At 42.0% G+C, this 24007-nt stretch overlaps 1 protein-coding gene across 3 annotated transcripts in view; it reads right to left on the reverse strand.

Moving 5' to 3' along the window:
* Positions 1–24007, reverse strand: part of FAM222B (family with sequence similarity 222 member B) — a 93780-nt gene that overhangs the window by 34132 nt on the left and 35641 nt on the right. The window contains exon 1 of one of the 3 annotated variants that reach the window (XM_040641058.1): positions 14533–14700. The exons of the other annotated variants lie outside the window; for them this stretch is intronic. The gene's annotated coding sequence lies outside the window, so the exon portion shown is untranslated. Of the gene's footprint in view, positions 1–14532; positions 14701–24007 lie in introns of those variants that run through there. 3 annotated transcript variants of the gene reach the window in all.

The following is a 24007-nucleotide window of genomic DNA, read 5'->3' on the forward strand; positions in this document are numbered from 1 at the left end:
GAGAGAACATATGATAGTTGTCTTTCTCTGCTTGACTTATTTCACTTAGCATTATCTCCTCTAGTCCACGTCCATGTTGTAGCAAATGTTGAGAACTGCTTCTTTCTGATAGCTGAGTAATATTCCAGTATGTATATATGGACAACAACTTCTTTTTTTTTTTTTTTAAGATTTTATTTATTTATCTCGACAGAGATAGAGACAGCCAGCGAGAGAGGGAACACAAGCAGGGGAGTGGGAGAGGAAGAAGCAGGCTCATAGCGGAGGAGCCTGATGTGGGGCTCGATCCTAACGCCGGGATCACGCCTGAGCCGAGGCAGGCTAACTCGCTGTGCACCCAGGCAGCCCCTGGACCACAACTTTAATCCAGTCATCTGTGAAGGGCATCTCGGCTCCTTCACGCATTTGCACAATGGACATTGCTGCTATGAACATTGGGGTGCATATGGCCCTTCTCTTCACTATGTCTGTATCCAAGCACCTGACTCTTGATTTTGGCTCAGGTCATGATCTCAGGGTTGTGGGATCAAACCCCACATCGGGCTCTGAGCTCAGTGAGGAGTCAGCTTGTCCCTCTCCCTCTGCTCCTCCCCCTGCTCATGCTCTAATAAATAAAATCTTAAAAAAAATAATAAACAAGCAAATGATAACAGATTATAGTCTACTGAGTAAAATAGAAAATCCATAATGTATAAAGAGGTTGAATCACGGGCACCTGGGTGGCTCAGTCGATTAAGCATCTGCCTTCGCTTGGTCATGAATCCCAGGAGCCCCACTTCAGGCTCCCTGCTCAGTGGGAGCCTGCTTCTCCCCTCTCCCCTCTCTCCTGCTTATGCTCTCTCTCTAATAAATAAAAATCTTAAAAAAAAAAGTTGACTCACTATTGTTATATACCTGAAACTAATTTAACATTATGTGTCAACTATACTCAAATTAGAAAAAAAAAATTTTAGAAAATCTTGAGTCCATATTAATGTAAATATATAAACTAATAAATTGAAAAGGTGGAGAAGAACAAGATATTTGCATAGTTTCAAAGTATCTCCTCCAGGGGCATCTGGCTGGCTCAGCTGGTGGGCCTCGGGACTCCTGATCTCAGGGTCATGAGTTCAAGCCCTTCGGGCATGGAGCCTACTTAAAAAAAAAAAAAAAAAAAAAAAAAGTAGTCTCCTTCCAAAATACTTAGTAATTAAAAAGGAAAAAAGAGTAACTTTACACTAGAAATGCCTAGCAGGTACCATGTTAATCAAGTGATTGAACATTACCAGAAAGAGACATATAAAAATTCTGCACTTCTTAAAATTAGGCAATGAAGAACACAGCATCACTTCTTATAATATTCCCTTGAAGATATATAACCTAAATTAAACACAAGGAACCATCAGACAATCCTAAATTGAGGGACTTTCTACAAAATAACTGTCAGTAGCATTAAGGTCATGAAAGTCAAAGGCCTGAAGAACTGTTCCAGATCGAAGGAAACCAAGAATACATAACAAAATAAATGCAATGCATGGAGCGCCATGGCTAAACTGGTGGAGCATGTGACTCCAGATCTCAGGGTGTAGTTCAAGCCCCACACTGGAAGTGGAGTTTACTTAAACAAAAACAATAACAAAAAACACTTTAAATAAATAAATGCAATGTGTGATTCTGAACTGGATCCTCACTGCAATGAAGGACATTACTGGTACAAACAGCAACATCCGAGACGGGTCTGAGAATTATATGATAGCAATGTATCAATGTTAAGCCTCCTGATTTTTTATGGTTGTATTGCGGTAGTGATGCATGTCACTTGTTTGTAAAAGATAAACACTAAAGTATTCTGAGATGATGAAGCAATCCAGGTCAAATGATTTAAGGAAGAAAAATATTCTTTGTACTGTACTTTACCTTTTCTGTAATTTTGAGATTGTTTCCAGGCATTTTATTTTATTTTTAAAAGATTTTATTTTTTAACAGAAAGACAGACAGCCAGCGAGAGAGGGAACACAAGCAGGGGAGTGGGAGAGGAAGAAGCAGGCTCCCAGCAGAGGAGCCTGATGTGGGGGCTTCGATCCAGAGCAGGATCACGCCCTGAGCCGAAGGCAGGCGCTTAATGACCTGAGCCACCCAGGCGCGCCCCACCAGGCATTTTATTTTATTTCATTTTAAAGATTTTACTTATTTATTTGAGAAAGAGAGACACAAGCAGTGGGGGGCCAGAGTGAGAGGGAGAAGCAGCCTCCCTGCAGAGCAGGGAGCCCGATGCGGGGCTCAATCCCAGGACCCTGAGATGCTGACTCGGCCGAGACGGGCGCTTAACTGACTGAGTCCACCCAGGCGCCCCTGGACATTTTATTTTAAAAAACAAAACAAAAATACACAGAAAAGGAAACTCATGCTCCTTTTTCCTTTCTGAGTCTCAGACATTCCATCTGTATCTGCTCTCTCTATATCTTCAATAAACTCTGCTTTCACTTCCAAAAAATAACAAAAATTAAAAAATAAAAGGCAGCAGTGTTGAAGTCACAAGGGGTGGGCTGGAGATCATGAAGAGGAGTTGGAAAGAATGGTCTGTTGGTAACCATTATTATTTCATCTTAATGCAGGTAACTTACCTCTACACTGGTGAGAGCTGACTCGGGTTCTTGCTATCTGGAATAGGTCTCCTGTATCTTTCTGCCTCATCAACTTCCAATTTCTTTTCAACACTTAACCTCAATAACATTTTCTCTGGTGCCTATACTTAAAATTCTCTCCCAACCTCCACTCTTTTTCTGGCAATGCTTCCACTGTGTTGCATTCAATGCAATCCTTTAAAGATGGAGAAATTTACTGGAATGCTTCCAAAAGAAATGTCTACCTGAAGGGGCCCTATTAATACCCCTTTTTCAGGCCTGACATTCACTAGCATTTCCATCAAGTTCATGTTCATGTTTCAATAAGAGTTTTGCAAGGCCTTTACTTCTAAGCACACATCCACACATCCTGAACGTCATCAGAAGTGAAATCCTTGTTGCATCTTCCAGAGTGGAACAGTTTTGACACCCTTTCCTCCACTATACAAAAAGTTTCAAATGACATCATAAACTTTATCTCCAGACTTCCTGAAAAGTCCCCACTATAACTAAGCTTCTCCACTTTCACACCAATAGCAGCTGGCTGGCAGGCAGAGTCTCAGTTCTTCTACAGCAGAAGGTTTTCAGTAACAGTCAATGAAGAGCTTTGAGATTGTCCAAGGATGATGTTTATCACTCACCCTTTCCTCTTCTTTCCTTTTTAGTGTGATCAGGGAAGCTCTGAAGCAGAAACAACTGTATGGCTCTTCTCCAAGCAGCCATGAACTTTCTTCCTTTACTTCACACAAACACTAAGAAAAGCAAGCTCTTAAAATGCATTGCCGTACTCCTTGGGCACTTAGCTCAACAAAATTTTTATGCAGCCACATCCATGAAGTATCTAAGGAGACTGATGAGCCCTTGGGAAGAAAGCCTAGCAACAAAAGGACACTAAAGTGAGCAAGGACATCCGAAAATCAAAGAAACCTGAAGATCTAGGAACAGTCCCAGTTTGGAATCGACTTTAGTCTTCTGCATGTTAAGGAGGTAAGATTTTCCTTATAAGACCATTTACTTTTCAGGGTTACCATCAAACAGTAATGAAGGGGAAAGTTTAAACAAAATAGCAAAGAGACCTTGTCATCTTCAGAGAGAAAGACAAACTATTCCTTCTGTCTCTCTCTCTCTCCACCCAGCGAGGATGTTTCCAAAGGTATTGAGCTTTCTATTAAAATAACAGCTAAAACAAAAATTTTTTGAGGAGCCATCTTGAGCTCACTGAGTAGACATCAAGAGCAAAGCTCACCCTCCCAAGTAGAAAAAATTTACGGACAAGAAATTATCACTGAGGGCACCTGGGTAGCGCGTCGTTAAGTGTCTGCCTTCTGCTCGGGGTGTGATCCCAGCGTTCCCGGATCGAGTCCCATCGGGCTCCTCCCTGGGAGCCTGCTTCCTCTCCCACTCCTGCTGTGTTCCTCTCTCGCTGGCTGGCTCTCTGTCACATAAATAAAATCTTTAAAAAAAAAATTATCACTGAAATTAAATGGTGTGAGACATGTCAAGGAATAGTACAAGAGTTCAATCCTTTATGAATCTTGTGATAGATGAATGTACAGAGATGGCAACTAGTGTTGAGCAACAGAACAATACGGAATGGTGTAATTGGAGGAAATAATACCAGGAAATAATACCATCAAGTTAGAAGCCCTGGAACAAGCATAAACAACGGGTGTGTTAGGGCCTGGGTGCTCAGTCGGTTGCGGCGGCTGCCTGCGGCTTGGTCATGATCCCAGCGTCCTGGGACTGAGCCCTGCGTTGGAGCTCCCTGCTCAGCGGGGAGCCTGCTTCTCTCTCACCCTCTGCTTGCCACTCCGCCTGCTTGTGCTCTGTCAAGTGAATAAATAAAATCTTTAAAAACAAACAAACAAAAATAAAACCAACAGGTGTGTTCGCAGAAGAAATCAACTGCTTCCCATGTCCCCTCCTCTCCATAGCACCTGTTTTACTATAATACAAAAATCAGGTCTTGTGCATTTTCATATTGGACTATTTTGTTAAATAAACTTCGTAATAGTAAAAAAAAAATTTTTTTTTAAAAACATACTAAAATTCTATATGCTAACGAAATGTGTCCTTAGTGGGCTACTGATTTTAAAAATACATCAAGCGGGGTGCCTGGGTGCCTCAGTCAGTTATGCATCTGACTCTGGCTCAGTCATGATCTCACGGTCCTGGGATTGAGCCCCATGTTTGGCTCTCCTCAGTGGGGAGTCTGCTTACCTCTCTGCCCCTCCCCCTGCTCGTGCTCTCTCTCTCTCAAATAAATAAGTAAATAAATAAGTAAATGCCCCAAATAAGGGCACCTGGGTGGCTCAGTAGGTTAAGCACCAACTCTGAATTCGGCTCAGGCCATGATCGTAGAATTCGTGGGGGACTGAACCCCGATCAGGCTCCACACCACTCAGCACAGGGTCTGCTTGAGATTCTCTCTCTCTTTCCTCTGCCCCTCCCCCACTTGTTAATGCCCCTCTCTCTCAAATAAATAAATCTTTAAAAATCTATAGGAGTGCCCCGAACAAAACTTTACTTTTGCGCCGAAGAGAATTTCACATGCAAGCAGAAGACTAGACTGCACCTTGCCAATTACTATAACCTTACAATAAGCACATATTGTGTGAATGACATTCAGTTCCACCTCAGTCTTTCTCTTACGATAAGCAGCAATGAACTCAAGGGTATGATCTCAGAATATAAAATGCCATTAAAGCTGCTCTAATAGATTCTTCTAAAATATGATCCTACACAGCTCTTCAAAGAAGGACAACACGCTTTAATTGTGAGATGAATTTTTACAATGCTTTGATCTCCTGCCTAAAAGAAGTCTGGAAAAAGAAATAACTACAGTGGTGGGAGGGGAAATGTGTCATTCTTTATTAAAATCCATCAAGTTCATACTTCAGCCTTGTGGATAACTGCAGCCAAAAAACTGACTCTTAAAGTAATTATCACCACTATCTGCAATAAAAAGTTAATTGGACATAATTAACTAACCTCTAATCGAGGAAGCTGCAACTGGCAACAGCCATTCTCCTGCTCTTCGCTTCGGGTCAATCTGCAATGAAACTGGCTAATGATAATTTGTGGACAACGAGAAAATTGCTCTATGGTTTCCACTGCAAATCACTCAGCAATTCCAGCTAATGCCGAGCATGCAGAGGCAGGAGAAAAATCATTAACCAGTGCTTCCTTTTTGATAAAGAATGAATTTTAACAATAACCAAGTCCATTAAGGCTGAGAGTTGCTGAGAACTGAGGTAAATTTCCCTAACCACCCTAAGTAAGGCACTGTGGCTCTGTCTCTCACACCTGAGTACTATCATAAGGTGGCCCGTATGCACTGACTGCCAGTATCTACAAGAGCGTTAACAGTGCCAGGAGCTGCTATTAATCAATAGTTATCTTCTTTTAAACGAGAACCATGGTAATCTCATTTTTAGATGTAAGCAAGCTGTTCTGCTTTGATCGGTCTTCACGCCAAGATTAAATCACTTCTGAATAGACTTTGAGCTGATCAGATTCCTGCTCCCCGACTCCATTTGCTCTTCAATTCTGGCTAAGAGCTGCACCTTTCCCTGGAATTGTACCAGACTCTTGCTCTTCAACTGCGTGACAGCCCAGACTAAGACTCCTAAGGGTATACTTGTGGAGTCTTAGAAACCATTCTGTTTTATAAAGGGGGAAAATTCGTGGTCTTTTATATGCAACAGTTGATTAAGTAAAGTGGGATGACTCCTAAGCGAGGAGACAGAAAGTAAAAAAGAGAAAATCAGTACAGTGCTCACACCGTCTTATTTTTCCTCTGCTTCTTTTCTTCTTTTTTTTTTTTTTAATTTTGGCATCCTACACTCCAACATGGGCGCCAGACTCTACAACTGAGATCGACCGCATGTTCTCCCGACTCAACAAAGCAGCGGTGCCTCTTATCTGCTATTTTCTATTTCTATTTGGGCTCTATTCTGGCAAGGAGGCTTAGGAAATCTAATGTAATCAGTAACCCTCCCAAAGCAGCAGCTGGACAATCATCGCGTTTGGTATATTTTTTAGTTATAGTATTTTAGGTTGCAGTTCACTTCTGTAGCATTAAAAAATACTTACTTCTGATGGAAACAGAGAAGCCTAGGAATAGCTCAGCCAAGATGTAGCATAAAAGAGAGGGATTCAAACTGCTATGTAATGTAAATGGAAAAAGAGTTTAACCTTGAAAAAGAGAACTCCCTTAGTAGGAACATCCTCAGTCTATTCAATCTCCCTGAGCCACTTCGTATGCAGCAGGCACTGTGTGTGATATCGGCAACTGAATGGAATGGACAAATACAGTCGAACAAAATCCCTGGGTGAGAAACGGATTACTGTGGTGAACGCCTCTCAGCAGTGTTAATCAAATCTCATTGATGTTGTAACGCACTTTAAAGCGTGGACAATGCTGTAAAGTCAACTATACTTGAAGGCCAAGTAAGAAAAAAAAAAGTGGGGCACCGGTGGCTCGATAGATTAAAGCGTCTTCGCTCTTTCTGGCTCAGTCACGTCGATCCCAGGGTCCTGGAGATCAAGCCCTCATGGGGTCTCCCTGCCTCAGTGGAGAGCTCTGCCTCCCTCTCTCCCTCTCTCCTCTCCACTTTCCCCTGCTTGGGCTCTCTTGCTCTGACAAATACACATAAAATCTTTAAAAAAAAGTGGATGGGGGCACTCTGGTGGCACAGCGGTTAAGCGTCTGCCTCGGCCAGGGCGTGATCCCGGCGTTCTGGACTGAGCCCACTATGGCTCCTCCGCTATGAGCCTGCTTCTTCCTCTCCCACTCCCCTGCTTGTGTTCCCTCTCTCGCTGGCTGTCTCTTCTTGTCAAATAAATAAATAAAATCTTTAAAAAGGGATAGCTGTCTGAAAATCAAAGTTAACGGAAACAGATATCTTCCAAGGAAATGGTGAGAAACCGAAGAGAACAACAATGTGGGCCATCTGAAAGCTAAAGCAAGAATTTCTTGATACTTAGAGTGGTCTAGGTGCCCTAGCTACCTCAGGCGAAAAACTAGTGGCAATGAAAGGCCTGCACACCGACTTCGCTGAACGCGTAGCATAAACTAAATGCATGTCTGGGAACCACAACGGTATGAAGAGCTGGGTGCTGATGTAGTCCAAATTATGAAGACATTACTTTGATACTGGGGACTGAGGCAGCAGGAAATGGAATAAAAGCTCGGGTTAGGACTCTGGGTGGGTAAAGTTGGATTAGCGCAACTTTGGTTTTGTGTTCAGGTTGCAGTGATCTCAGGTCTGCGACCCAGTGCTAGTTGACTTACATGTTCAAGGTGAGTCTGCTTTGAGATTCTTTCTCTCTCTCTCTCTCTCTCTCCCTCTCCCACTTGTGCTGGCTCCCCTTGCCTCTAAAAATAACATAAATCTTAAAAAAGAAAAAGAACAAAGCTGCGTGGAGTCACAGCTCAATAAGTCTTACCATTAAAGCAGTACAAAAAGTAGTCCCGATCAGCTTACAGTAGATAACTGGTGATGATTGAAATAAGAAAGGCTTCATAAAGTGCTTAGTACAGTGTCTATGCTCAACGACGCGGTAGTTATAACTATTACAGGCTACATGTCAGACTTTATCTGAAGCCGTATGGGAGATAGGGACAGGTTCAGGAGAGTAACATGATGAGATGTCATTTTTAAGTCAATCTGGTTGAAAATGGAAAGATTCTAGGAGATAAGACGAAATCAGTTAGAGTGGCTGTGGAGTGATTTCGAGGCAAAAAGATGATGAAGACCAGCAACAAGAGCGTCACAGAGTGGCCGTCACACAAAGGAGGGGCGTGATATTAATTTCTTGAGCTCAAAAAGCAGGTTCGTAAAGTCTGAAGAAAGGCAATTTTAGATGAATATAAACAATGAGCTTATTCAAAAGCAGTGCAGTACTCAGAATGCTGAAGCAAAAGCCAACTACTCCTAAGAATGATGGAAAGAGGGGCGCCTGGGTGGTTTAAGTTTCGGTTAAGCATCGCCCTGATTTCAGCTAGGTCTTGATCTCCAGGGTGCATAAAAAAAAATGGAATGGAAATTTATTTTCAGGGAGTTAAGAATTTTTTTTTTAAAGATTTTATTTATTTATTTTGTAAAAACAGATAGAGACAGCCAGCGAGAGGGAACACAAGCAGGGAGTGGGAGAGGAAGAAGCAGCCTTCTGCGGAGGAGCCTGATGTGGGGCCTGATCCCTAGCGCTCGGATCACGCCCTTGAGCTGAAGGCAGATGCTTAACCGGCAGCGCGCACCCAGGCGCCCCAAAGGAGCTGTGAAATTTGAACTAGATGATCGATCATTAAACAACTTCCAGATTCCATGACTCTAAATCACTAAAAAGGTGACTTTATACAGTCATTAGTGATCTGCTTACTTTTGTACAAAGGTTCATACATTTTCAAAGCTGCTTTCACATGAATTCTCTCACTTGATTTTCTCACATGCCCTATGAGATGGTTTATGCAAGGATCATTAGTCCCACTTTCAGAGATAAAGAAACTAGGAAAAGCCTCAAAGTGCCTACACTACAACCAGGTTTTCTGACCCCTGGCTCTCTTCCGTTCTACCACTGCCTGCAACATGGTGCCACAGCTGAAAATCAATTCAGAGAAACCATCCTTCTTTGGTCACCTGTTCAAAATCAGGAAATTCTTCTGCATGTCTTATATTCATTGTTCAGGAGCTTCAGCCTTATTCTTTTTGTCCTCTTCAAGGTGAATAAGAGCTAGTTATCTGTCTTCTTATATAATGTTCCCTTTATATTTGCATACTTTATAAAATATCATGTCATTTCCCTTAATCTGGCCAATTAATCCCCAATTCCTTGAGGTTTTTTTCCTCAATATTCTTTCCCTTAAGCTAGTCAAGAAATATGATCCTTGGCGTCTGGGTCGCAGTCGTAGTCGTGTCTGCCTTTGGCTTAGGGGCGTAATCCCGCCGTTCAGGATCGAACCCGACATCGGTGCTCACACTGGGAGCCCGCTTTCAACACTCCCCCTAGCTGTTGTTCCCTCCTCTCTTTGTATTGCTCTCTGTCACATAAATAAATAAACCATTTAAAAAAAAAAAGAAAAGAAAAGAAATGTGATCCCTGAATGTAGTACTAGCTCCAGTACAATAATCTTTAACATATACTTCCAACTCTAATCCTAGGTATCTATTAAAGAGTACTTTCCATCCTCCACATTAATTCACACCTATTTACTGAGAACCTACTATGTGCAAAACACTGCTCAGGGAGTGAGGGGCTGCGCAAATAACCTTTAAAACAAATAAAAATCATGCTTCCATTTTTATACGGAGTAGAGGTGGATGAATTCAATGAGTAGGTAAATTACACGACTCTTAGAAGGTAAATAAACACTTCACGGAAAAGAGAAAAGCAGCTAAAGGAGATGGGCGTACTGGATGATGGCGACTCTTATTAGAAAGATAGTTAAAATGGTCCTCATACTGAGAAACTGTGAATTCTCCTCCATGCCCTTATCTACAGTTTCACTGCAAGACAGTAGTGACAGCTTTTAATTACATAACAGATTTTTAAAAGATTTTATTTTATATTTCAAGTCAGAGAAAGAGCGACACACACAGCGCACAAGCATTGGGAGCAGCTAGGCCAGGGAGAGGGAGGCAGGCTCCTACCAAGCATGGAAGCCCGATCAGAACCCGATCCCAGACTCTAGGATCATGACTTGAGGCGAGGCAGACGGCTTAACCAGCTGACTACCCAGACTCCCAATGCAGAACAGATTTTTAAAGCACCAAACTAAAAACCAACATAGTTGTCCCTCCTCTCAAGTTTCAAGTTTAAGATAGAGACAGCCAGCGAGAGAGGGAACACAAGCAGGGGGAGTGGGAGAGGAAGAAGCAGGCTCATAGCGGAGGAGCCTGATGTGGGGCTCGATCCCACAACGCCGGGATCACGCCCTGAGCCGAAGGCAGACGCTTAACCGCTGTGCCACCCAGGCGCCCCTGGACCACAACTTCTTAATCCAGTCATCTGTTGAAGGGCATCTCGGCTCCTTCCACGATTTAGCTATTGTGGACATTGCTGCTATGAACATTGGGGTGCATATGGCCCTTCTCTTCACTATGTCTGTATCCAAGCACCTGACTCTTGATTTTGGCTCAGGTCATGATCTCAGGGTTGTGGGATCAAACCCCACATCGGGCTCTGAGCTCAGTGAGGAGTCAGCTTGTCCCTCTCCCTCTGCTCCTCCCCCTGCTCATGCTCTAATAAATAAAATCCTTAAAAAAAAATAATAAACAAGCAAATGATAACAGATTATAGTCTACTGAGTAAAATAGAAAATCCATAATGTATAAAGAGGTTGAATCACGGGGCACCTGGGTGGCTCAGTCGATTAAGCATCTGCCTTCGGCTTGGGTCATGAATCCCAGGAGCCCCACTTCAGGCTCCCTGCTCAGTGGGGAGCCTGCTTCTCCCTCTGCCCCTCTCTCCTGCTTATGCTCTCTCTCTAATAAATAAAAATCTTAAAAAAAAAAAAGTTGACTCACTATTGTTATATACCTGAAACTAATTTAACATTATGTGTCAACTATACTCAAATTAGAAAAAAAAAATTTTAATAGAAAATCTTGAGTCCATATTAATGTAAATATATAAACTAATAAATTGAAAAGGTGGAGAAGAACAAGATATTTGCATAGTTTCAAAGTATCTCCCTCCAGGGGCATCTGGCTGGCTCAGCTGGTGGAGCTCGGGACTCCTGATCTCAGGGTCATGAGTTCAAGCCCTATACTGGGCATGGAGCCTACTTAAAAAAAAAAAAAAAAAAAGGGTATCTCCTTCCAAAATACTTAGTAATTAAAAAGGGAAAAAGAGTAACTTTACACTAGAAATGCCTAGCAGGTACCATGTTAATCAAGTGATTGAACATTACCAGAAAGAGGACATATAAAAATTCTGCACTTCTTAAAATTAGGCAATGAAGAACACAGCATCACTCTTATAATATTCCCGCTGAAGATATATAACCTAAATTAAACACAAGGAACCATCAGACAATCCTAAATTGAGGGACTTTCTACAAAATAACTGTCAGTAGCATTAAGGTCATGAAAGTCAAAGGCCTGAAGAACTGTTCCAGATCGAAGGAAACCAAGAATACATAACAAATAAATGCAATGCATGGAGCGCCTGGCTAAACTGGTGGAGCATGTGACTCCAGATCTCAGGGTTGTGAGTTCAAGCCCCACACTGGGAGTGGAGTTTACTTAAACAAAAAAACAATAACAAAAAACACTTTAAATAAATAAATGCAATGTGTGATTCTGAACTGGATCCTCACTGCAATGAAGGACATTACTGGTACAAACAGCAACATCCGAGACGGGTCTGAGAATTATATGATAGCAATGTATCAATGTTAAGCCTCCTGATTTTTATGGTTGTATTGCGGTAACGCTGATGCATGTCCTTGTTTGTAAAAGATAAACACTAAAGTATTCTGAGATGATGAAGCAATCAGGTCAAATGATTTAAGGAAGAAAAATATTCTTTGTACTGTACTTGCAACTTTTCTGTAATTTTGAGATTGTTTCCAGGCATTTTATTTTATTTTTAAAGATTTTATTTATTTAACAGAAAGACAGACAGCCAGCGAGAGAGGGAACACAAGCAGGGGGAGTGGGAGAGGAAGAAGCAGGCTCCCAGCAGAGGAGCCTGATGTGGGGGCTCGATCCAGAACGCCAGGATCACGCCCTGAGCCGAAGGCAGACGCTTAATGACTGAGCCACCCAGGCGCCCCACCAGGCATTTTATTTTATTTCATTTTTAAAGATTTTACTTATTTATTTGAGAAAGAGAGAGACCACAAGCAGTGGGGAGGGCCAGAGTGAGAGGGAGAAGCAGCCTCCCTGCAGAGCAGGGAGCCCGATGCGGGGCTCAATCCCAGGACCCTGAGATCATGACCTGAGCCGAAGGCAGACGCTTAACTGACTGAGCCACCCAGGCGCCCCTGGACATTTTATTTTAAAAAACAAAACAAAAATACACAGAAAAGGAAACTCATGCTCCTTTTTTCCTTTCTGAGTCTCCTAGACATTCCATCTGTATCTGCTCTCTCTATATCTTCAATAAACTCTGCTTTCACTTCCAAAAAATAACAAAAATTAAAAAATAAAAAAGGCAGCAGTGTTGAAGTCTGCAAAGGGGGTGGGCTGGAGATCATGAAGAGGAGTTGGAAAGAATGGTCTGTTGGTAACCATTATTATTTCATCTTAATGCAGGTAACTTACCTCTACACTGGTGAGAGCTGACATTCGGGGTTCTTGCTATCTGGAATAGGTCTCCTGTATCTTTCTGCCTCATCAACTTCCAATTTCTTTTCAACACTTAACCTCAATAACATTTTCTCTGGTGCCTATACTTCAAATTCTCTCCCAACCTCCACTCTTTTCTGGCAATGCTTCCACTGTGTTGCATTCAATGCAATCCTTTAAAGATGGAGAAATTTACTTTTGGAATGCTTCCAAAAGAAATGTCTACCTTGAAGGGGCCCTATTAATAACCCCCCTTTTTCAGGCCTGACATTCACTAGCATTTCCATCAAGTTCATGTTCATGTTTCAATAAGAGTTTTGCAAGGCCTTTACTTCTAAGCACACATCCACACATCCTGAACGTCATCAGAAGTGAAATCCTTGTTGTATCTTCCAGAGTGGAACAGTTTTGACACCCTTTCCTCCCACTATACAAAAAGTTTCAAATGACATCATAAACTTTATCTCCAGACTTCCTGAAAAGTCCCCACTATAACTAGCTTCTCCACTTTCACACCAATAGCAGCTGGCTGGCAGGCAGAGTCTCAGTTCTTCTACAGCAGAAGGTTTTCAGTAACAGTCAATGAAGAGCTTTGAAGTTGTGCAAGGATGATGTTTATCACTCACCCTTTCCTCTTCTTTCCTTTTTAGTGTGATCAGGGAAGCTCTGAAGCAGAAACAACTGTATTATGGCTCTTCTCCAAGCAGCCATGAACTTTCTTCCTTTACTTCACACAAACACTAAGAAAAGCAAGCTCTTAAAATGCATTGCCGTACTCCTTGGGCACTTATGCTCAACAAAATTTTTATGCAGCCACATCCATGAAGTATCTAAGGAGACTGATGAGCCCTTGGGAAGAAAGCCTAGCAACAAAGGACACTAAAGTGAGCAAGGACATCCGAAATCAAAGAAACCTGAAGATCTAGGAACAGTCCCAGTTTGGAATCGACTTTAGTCTTCTGCATGTTAAGGAGGTAAGATTTTCCTTATAAGACCATTTACTTTTCAGGGTTACCATCAAACAGTAATGAAGGGAAAGTTTAAACAAAATAGCAAAGAGACCTTGTCATCTTCAGAGAAAGACAAACTATTCCTTCTGTCTCTCTCTCTCTCCACCCAGCGAGGATGTTTCCAAAGGTATTATGCAACTTTCTATTAAAATAACAGCTAAAACAAAAAATTTTTTTTAGGGAGCCATCTTTGAGCTCACTGAGTAGACATCAAGAGCAAAGCTCACCCTCCCAAGTAGAAAAAATTTACGGACAAGAAATTATCACTGAGGGGCACCTGGGTAGCGCAGTCGTTAAGTGTCTGCCTTCTGCTCAGGGTGTGATCCCAGCGTTCCCGGATCGAGTCCCACATCGGGCTCCTCCGCTGGGAGCCTGCTTCTTCCTCTCCCACTCCCCTGCTGTGTTCCCTCTCTCGCTGGCTGGCTCTCTGTCACATAAATAAAATCTTTAAAAAAAAAAATTATCACTGAAATTAAATGGTGGCAGACATGTCCAAGGAATAGTACAAGAGTTCAATCCCTTTATGAATCTTGTGATAGATGAATGTACAGAGATGGCAACTAGTGAGCAACAGAACAATACGGAATGGTGGTAATTGGAGGAAATAATACCAGGAAATAATACCATCAAGTTAGAAGCCCTGGAACAAGCATAAACAACGGGTGTGTTAGGGGCGCCTGGGTGGCTCAGTCGGTTGCGCGGCTGCCTTCGGCTTGGGTCATGATCCCAGCGTCCTGGGACTGAGCCCTGCGTTGGGCTCCCTGCTCAGCGGGGAGCCTGCTTCTCTCTCACCCTCTGCTTGCCACTCCGCCTGCTTGTGCTCTGTCAAGTGAATAAATAAAATCTTTAAAAAACAAACAAACAAACAAATAAAACCAACAGGTGTGTTCGCCAGAAGAAATCAACTGCTTCCACATGTCCCCTCCTCTCCATAGCACCTGTTTTACTATAATACAAAAATCAGGTCTTGTGCATTTTCATATTGGACTATTTTGTTAAATAAACTTCTGTAATAGTAAAAAAAAATTTTTTTTTAAAAACATACTAAAATTCCTATATGCTAACGAAATGTGTCCTTAGTGGGCTACTGATTTTAAAAATACATCAAGCGGGGTGCCTGGGTGCCTCAGTCAGTTATGCATCTGACTCTGGCTCAGGTCATGATCTCACGGTCCTGGGATTGAGCCCCATGTTTGGCTCTCCACTCAGTGGGGAGTCTGCTTACCTCTCTGCCCCTCCCCCTGCTCGTGCTCTCTCTCTCTCAAATAAATAAGTAAATAAATAAGTAAATGCCCCAAATAAGGGCACCTGGGTGGCTCAGTAGGTTAAGCAGCCAACTCTGAATTTCGGCTCAGGCCATGATCGTAGGGTCGTGGGACTGAACCCCGAGTCAGGCTCCACACTCAGCACAGGGTCTGCTTGAGATTCTCTCTCTCCCTTTCCCTCTGCCCCTCCCCCCACTTGTGCATGCCCCTCTCTCTCAAATAAATAAATCTTTAAAAAAATCTATAGGAGTGCCCCGAACAAAACTTTACTTTTGCACTTCGAAGAGAATTTCACATGCAAGCAGAAGACTAGACTGCACCTTGCCAATTACTATAACCTTACAATAAGCACATATTGCTGTGAATGACATTCAGTTCCACCTCAGTCTATTCTCTTACGATAAGCAGCAATGAACTCAAGGGTATGATCTCAGAATATAAAATGCCATTAAAGCTGCTCCTAATAGATTCTTCTAAAATATGATCCTACACAGCTCTTCAAAAGAAGGACAACACGTTTTAATTGTGAGATGAATTTTTACAATGCTTTGATCTCCTGCCTAAAAGAAGTCTGGAAAAAGAAATAACTACAGTGGTGGGAGGGAGTAAAATGTGTCATTCTGGTTATTAAAATCCATCAAGTTCATACTTCAGCCTTGGGATAACTGCAGCCAAAAAACTGACTTGCAAGTAATTATCACCACTATCTGCAATAAAAGTTAATTGGACATAATTGAACTAACGCCCTAATCGGAGGGAAGCTGCAACTGGCAAACAGCCCACTCCTCCTGCTTCTTCAATCTGCAAATGAAACTGCTAATGATAATTTGTGGACAAACGAGAAATTGCTCTCATGGTTTCCCCACTGCAAATCACTCAGCAATTCCAGCTAATGCCGAGCATGTTGAGGCAGGAGAAAAATCATTAACCAGTGCTTCCTTTGATAAAGATGAATTTTAACAATAACCAAGTCCATTAAGGCTGAGAGTTGCTGAGAACTGGTAAATTTCCCCTAACCACCCTAAGTAAGGCACTGTGGCCTGAGCTCTACACCCGAGTACTATGCACTAGGTGAGCCCTGTGACACTGACATGCAGTACTAAGAAGAGGCGTTATACAAGGCCAGGAGCTGCTATTACACTAATAAGTTATCTTCTTTTAAGAGAATCCTGTGTAATCTCATTTTTTAGACAGGCAAATGGCACTGCTGATCTGCTTCAACGCGAAGATTAAATCACTTCTGAATAGACTTTGGAGCTGATAGATTCCTGCTCCCCTGACTCATTTGCCTTCAATTCTGGCTAAGAGCTGTACCCTTTCCCCTGGAATTCAGTACCAGACTCTCTGCTCTTCAACTGCGTGACAGCCCAAGACTAAGACTCCCCTAAGGGTATTGTGGAGTCTTAGGAAACCATTCTGTTTTATAGAAAGGGGAAAATTGTGGTCTTTATATCAACAGTGACTTATAAAGTGGGATGACCCTGCTGAGGAGACAGAAAGTAAAAGAGAAAATCAGGTACAAAGTGCTCACCTCTGCTTATTTTTTCTCTGCTTCTTTTTCTTTTTTTTTTTTTTAATTTTTAAGTAATCTCTACACCCAACATGGGGCTCGAACTCACAACCCAGAGATCGAGAGCCGCATGTTCTCCCGACTCAACAGCCAGGTGCCTCTTATCTGCTTATTTTTCTTATTTTATTTGGGCTCTATTCTGGCAAGGAGGGGGCTAGAAATTAATGTAATCAGAACCCTTCCCAAAGCAGCAGCTGGACAATCTGTTCGTTTGGTACATTTTTCGTTAAAAGTTATTTTGGAAGGTTGCAGTTCACTTCCTGCAGTCATTAAAATACACTTTCTGATGGAAATAGAGGAAAGCCTAGGAATAGCTCAGCCAAGATGTAATAAACAGAGAGGGATCTAGAAACTGCATATGTACAGTAAATGGAAAAAGAGTTTAACCTGAAAAAGAGAACCCTTAGTAGGAACATCCTTCATTCATTCACTCCCTGAGCCACTGTGATGCAGCAGGCACTGTGGTAGTACTATGCACTGGGAATACAAATACAGCAGACAAAATCCCTGGTGAGAAACGTGATTACTGTGGTGAACGTCTCACAGCAGTATGCAATATCAAATCATTATGTTGTACACCTTAAACTGATACAATGCTGTAAGTCAATTATACTTCAATAAGAAAAAAAAAGTGGGGGCACCTGGGTGGCTCAGATGATTAAGCGTCTTGCCTTCGGCTCAGGTCATGATCCCAGGGTCCTGGAATCAAGCCCCGCATGGGGCTCCCTGCTCAGTGGGGAGCCTGTCTCTCCCTCTCCCTCTCCCTCCACTGCTTCCCCTGCTTGGGCTCTCTTGCTCTGACAAATAAATAAATAAAATCTTTTAAAAAAAGTGGATAGGGGGCACCTGGGTGGCACAGCGGTTAAGCGTCTGCCTTCGGCTCAGGGCGTGATCCCGGCGTTCTGGGACTGAGCCCCATATCAGGCTCCTCTGCTATGAGCCTGCTTCTTCCTCTCCCACTCCCCCTGCTTGTGTTCCCTCTCTCGCTGGCTGTCTCTATCTCTGTCAAATAAATAAATAAAATCTTTAAAAAAAAGTGGATAAAGCTGTCTGAAAATCAAAATAACGAAACAGATACTTCCAAGGAATGGTGAGAACGAAGGGAGAACAACAATGTGGGCCACTGAAAGCCAAGCAAGAATTTACCAGACTTAGGCGGTCTGGTGCCTAAGCTACTCCAGGCAGAGAAAACTAGCACAATGAAAAGGCACGCACGACTACGCTGGAAACGAGCATAACTAAATGCATGTCTGGGAACCACAAACGGTATGAAGAGCTGGGTGCTGGATGTATGTGCCAAATTATGAAGAGCATTACATTTCATACTAGGGGGACAGAACAGCAGATTAAGAATAAAGCCGGGTTGGGGCACCTGGGTGGCAAAGTTGGTTAAGCGGCCAACTCTTGGTTTTGGCTCAGGTCAAGTGATCTCAGGGTCCTGGGACCGAGCCCTGCGTTGGGCTTCATGTTCAGCGTGGAGTCTGCTTGAGATTCTTTCTCTCTCTCTCTCTCTCTCCCTCTCCCACTTGTGCTGGCTCTTGCTCTCTAAAATAAATAAAATCTTAAAAAAAGAAAAAAAGAACAAAGCTGGGTTGGAGTCACAGCTCAATAGTCTTACCATTAAAGCAGTATAAAAGTAGTCCCGACAGCTTACAGAGTAACTGTGATGATTAAATAAGATTATATTCATAAAGTGCTTAGTACAGTGTCTATGCTCAACGACGGTAGTTATAACTATTACAGGCTAATGTCAGACTTTATCTGAAGCCATGGGGAGATAGGGACAGGTTTCAAGGAGAGTAACATGATGAGATGTCTATTTTAAGTCAATCTGCTGAAAATGTGAAAGACAAATAGGAGACAGCAGAAATCAGTTAAGTGGCTGTAGTGATTTCGAGGCAAAAGATGATGAAGACCGTAAACAAGAGCGCCATGAGGGCCGTCACACAAAGGAGGGGCTAGATTAATTTCTGAGCTCAAAAACAGGTTCGTAAAGTCTGAAGAAAGGCAATTTTAGATGAACATAAACAACGAGCTTATTCAACAGCAGTGCAGTACTAGAAATGCTGAAGCAAAAGCCGTAACTACTCCTTAAGAATGATGGAAAAGAGGGGCGCCTGGGTGGTTTAGTCGGTTAAGCATCTGACCCCTTGATTTCAGCTCAGGTCTTGATCTCAGGGTCATAAAAAAAAAATGGTGGAAAATTTATTTTCAGGAGCTAAGAATTTTTTTTTTTAAAGATTTTATTTATTTATTTAACACAGATAGAGACAGCCAGCGAGAGAGGGAACACAAGCAGGGGGAGTGGGAGAGGAAGAAGCAGCCTCTAGCGGAGGAGCCTGATGTGGGGCTCGATCCCATAACGCCGGGATCACGCCCTGAGCTGAAGGCAGACGCTTAACCGCTGTGCCACCCAGGCGCCCCAAGGAGCTAAGAATTTGAACTAGATGATCGATCATTAAACCAACTTCCAGATTCCATGACTCTAAATCACTAACAAAGGTGACTTTATACAGTCATTAGTGACTGCTTACTTTTGTACAAAGGTTCATAATTTTCAAAGTGCTTTCACATGAATTCTCTCACTTGATTTTCTCACATGCCCTATGAGATGGTTTATGCAAGGATCATTAGTCCCACTTTCAGAGATAAAGAAACTAGGAAAAGCTCAAAGTGCCTACACTACAACCAGGTTTTCTGACCCCTGGCTCTCTTTCCGTTCTCACCACTGCCTGCAACATGGTGCCACAGCTGAAAATCAATTCAGAGAAACCATCCTTCTTTGGTCACCTGTTCAAAATCAGGAAATTCTTCTGCATGTCTTATATTCATTGTTCAGGAGCTTCAGCCTATTCTTTTGTCCTCTTCAAGGTGAATAAGAGCTAGTTATCTGTCTTTATATAATGTTCCTTTATATTTGCATACTATAAAATATCTGTCATTTCCCTAATCTGGGCTAATTAACCCCAATTCCTTGAGGTTTTTTTCCCCACATATTCTTTCCCTTAAGCTAGTCAAGAAATATGATCCTTGGGGCGCCTGGGTAGCGCAGTCGTTAGGTGTCTGCCTTTGGCTCAGGGCGTAATCCCGGCGTTCCAGGATCGAGTCCCACATCGGGCTCCTCCACTGGGAGCCTACTTCTTCTTCTCCCACTCCCCCTGCTGTGTTCCCTCTCTCGCTGGCTGTCTCTCTGTCACATAAATAAATAAAATCTTAAAAAAAAAAAAAGAAAAGAAAAGAAATGTGATCCCTAATTTAGTACTAGCTCCAGTACAATAATCTTTACCCATATACTCCAACTCTAATCCCTAGGTATCTATTAAAGAGTACCTCTCCAATTAATTCACACCAATATTTACTGAGAACCTACTATGTAGCAAAACACTGCTCCAGGAGTGAGGGGCTTGGCAAATAACAAAACAAACAAAAATCATGCTTCCATTTTTACACGGAGTAGAGTGGGAGACGAATTCAATGAGTAGGTAAATTACACAGACTCTTAGAAGGTAATAAATACTACGGAAAGAAAAGCAGCGTAAGGAGATGAGGCGTACTGGATGAGATGGCGATTTTAAATAGCATAGTTAGAGTGGTCCTCATCACTGAGAAACTGTAATTCTCCATGCCTTATCTACGAAGTTTCACTGCAAGACAGTAGTACAGCTTTTAATTACATAACAGATTTTTAAAAAGATTTTATTTATTATTTGTCAGAGAGAGAGAGCGCGCACACACACGCGCACAAGCAGGGGGAGCAGCAGACAGGGGGAGAGGGAGAAGCAGGCTCCCTACCAAGCAGGAAGCCCGATCAGAACTCGATCCCAGGACCCTAGGATCATGACTTGAGCCGAAGGCAGACGCTTAACCAGCTAAGCCACCCAGGCGTCCCAACAGAACAGATTTTTTAAAGCAATTAAACTAAAACCAATATAGTTGTCCCCTCCCTCGTTTCAAGTTTAACTCTTAGACACTTGCACTTCTAATAAAAAGCAACTTATCGGGGCGCCTGAGTGGCTCAGTCGTTAAGCGTCTGCCTTCGGCTCAGGGCGTGATCCCGGCGTTCTGGGATCGAGTCCCACATCAGGCTCCTCTGCTAGGAGCCTGCTTCTTCCTCTCCCACTCCCCCTGCTTGTGTTCCCTCTCTCGCTGGCTGTCTCTCTCTGTCAAATTAATAAAATCTTTAATAAAAAATAATTTTAAAAAAAGCAACTTATCAACTTGTTTAGAAGAGCGGAATCTGATTTCTGTATCGTAGAAATACTCTTCAAACAATAATGCAACAAACAGTGCAAGCCTGCACGTGTGTGCACACGCACACAAATCTGACTTTGATAAAGACTAGCATTTCCCTGGTTGAGCAATGGTACTTTCTTAACTAGTCGTGGGAAGCTGAGAGAGGAGCAGATGCGGACAGATGGGGGGATGGAGGCAGTTGGTGGAAACAGAATTTCAGAGAGTTACAGAATTGGTGTGCAGGCTTAAGTGGCACCAGCTTCTCACTTCCAAGGGCACTTGGAACAATCCCCCCAAAACGTACTATGAATGATAAGAATGATACATTTCAGTTGGGACATTTGTTTAGCTGGGAGAAGAGGCAAAAATTAAAATACAGCCTGCTAAAAAAGCAACTTGTTCCAACTGAATTTTGCCATGGGCTATGGAAATAGGTGAAGAGCTTTTCTTAAAAGGAAAGGTTCCTTTTGTCTTTCTGCAGAAATGTTTTAACACACTATCACATTCCAACTGCACCATAACCTCACAGGGATTGAATGAAACCTAAGTACTAAAATCCTTTGAAAGCACTTTAGTGAATGCACAGTAACACCTAGCAGGACAGGTTAAAACAAAGATATGGACTCTTCATTAATCCACTGGTCCCACTTTCTGCTGAATGAAAACGGTTCTGGGAGAATAAGATAAGCAAAAGCTAAACCAGTTCCTTCACAGCTACAAAATTCATGTCTTCACAATAGTACGTCCACTCCCAGCTGAATAGCTGGGTAATACAGACAGTCCATTCAGGAACTCAGGAAACGTGTCTTTTCCATTGATATACTGTGATCTGGGATGAGCTGTCTTTAACTTCTCATCGTCTTGATACCTCTGTCCTTTTAAAATAGATTAAGTTCTATCCTTTACATAGTAAGTGATAAGTGAACTTCCAATGGAAAAAATACTTTAGCTTTTGGAAGGAAAGAAAAAACTTAAGTTATGACTAACAATACTTATGCTTCTCCTCTGAAGCAACAGGGATAGTGTGGAAATCCCTTCAATTCTCCAAGTGGCATAAAATCTGATTTTCACTCAGAGCAGCAACTGATCTTCAAAACCACTTTGCTGAGTGCAAGGAATTAGTGACTGGTCATGGGAACCTTGCCTTTTAAATCTGCTGTAATCAGTTGATCTGAGAGAGAGACAGAGAGAAAGAGAGAAACAAACATTTTCCCACCAAATAGCATTTTAAGAAATCCTCAGCTTTGAAATTTATAATGTATAGTACTACTTTAATCACAACCTGGCATCTGACTTCTAAATGGATTTTATTTTGGCCAACAGTTCTCATCATCAGAGTATAAACCGTCCCAGTGTCAAGAGGAGGGGTTTGCTTGGTAACACTTCTTTGGTTTGGTTATCTATGGCTTGCCCACATATGATGAATGATTGGCCAATACCGTGGGGCTAGAAGATGCCAACAAAGATGACATGCTAGTACCAAAAGCCAGTTTATCTAAGACCTACTTGGAAGATCTCAATTCTCCATAGGATCTCAGTATAATTAGATAACAAGGGTCAAAGTCTTAAAAAATTAAATAAACAATCTCAAAGATACTAAACTGAGCTAAACTTTTCTAGGTCCAGTAATGAGTCATATACTACTTTCAATGATCAAAAAACTAAGTTTAATTCAAGTTTGTGGGTATTTTACTTACTGGTCTCTTGAACGACCAGAGAAAGAAAACAAATCTCTCACCAGTTTGTTCAGCTAGAAAATCCCAGTTAAAAAGTAGAGCAACTTATTAAAGCTACTGCTAGGAATATCTTCGGATTTTACCTATCTGTACTTTGTCTGTTTGCCCTTCTGCATGAATATGAAGAATCAAGAACTGACTGTATTCTCTGATCAGGAATGAATCCTTAACTAGAGTTCTACCCATGTGTTGTAAAGATGTCTCTGCCCTTTTCAGCTAGGTTGAAATGTAACAAACTCAGTCCATGACTGAATTTGATCTCCTAGGCCCAATGCTCCCTCCCTGAGATCCATCAGCATCAAATATCATAAAACTTCAATTTGGCCTTGCCTTTACAGCTCAGTCTTTTACTCCTTCAGCACCTCATCCTGAACCTTCCTCCTTCTCTTGATTGATAATGGCATCTTGGTCTTTGGATTTCCTTCACATCTAGAGAAATAAAAACAGCCTCTCATGGTAGAAACAGGAAAATTTCAAATCATTTCAAATAAGGATCCTGAAAGGAGTTCTTGGGGAAAATAATTAAATATATTAAAAATTCTGGACACCTGGTTGGCTCAGTCAGTAGAACATGTGACTCTTGATCTCAGAGTGGTAAGTTCAAGCCCCACCTTCAGCACAGAGCTTACTTTAAAAAAAAATAACAAATGTATTAGAAATTCAAAGGGAAGAATTCAGAGACCTTGGTTGGCTCTGGGTCTGGCTTCACTACCAAATCACTACGTTATTTAGAATTCTCAGGGCATTTTTCCTACTTCAGAGAAATGCTGAGAACACTGAGACTGCTTATTTCATTCACTGAATGAAACTAATCTAAAAGTAAAAATGTTTATGTCCATACCGAAAATGAAGAAACTCTTGTCTTAACCTTTTGTGAGTTGTTATATAATTCTACCCTACAACTCCACATTTAATTTCAAAGTATAATATGTAGTAAAAGATACATATAATATGTACTAAAGAAATTAAAGAACTTCTTTAAACCAGATACAGGCTTTCTCCATTTTCTTCTATTACCACATGTATTTACAGCTAGTGAAACCTCCCAGTAAGTAAAATTCTAAGATCTAGCCAAAGAAAAGGACTGCCCAGTATTCATATGCTAACATACAGATCAAAGTTGGGGGAAGGAGCAAAGGCCTGGATTCCAAAAAGATGAGCAATTTCGGTGGTTTTAAAACAAACAAACAAACAAACAAAAAAATGGGTTAAAAGTTAATATCTAAAAGGCACCTCTGGGGGCGCCTGGCTGGCTCACTTGGTTAAGCATCTGCCTTCGGTTAGGGTCATGATCC

This window comes from Ursus maritimus, unplaced genomic scaffold (assembly GCF_017311325.1).
Source record: "Ursus maritimus isolate PB19 unplaced genomic scaffold, ASM1731132v1 scaffold_24, whole genome shotgun sequence".
Lineage (NCBI taxonomy): Eukaryota > Metazoa > Chordata > Mammalia > Carnivora > Ursidae > Ursus > Ursus maritimus.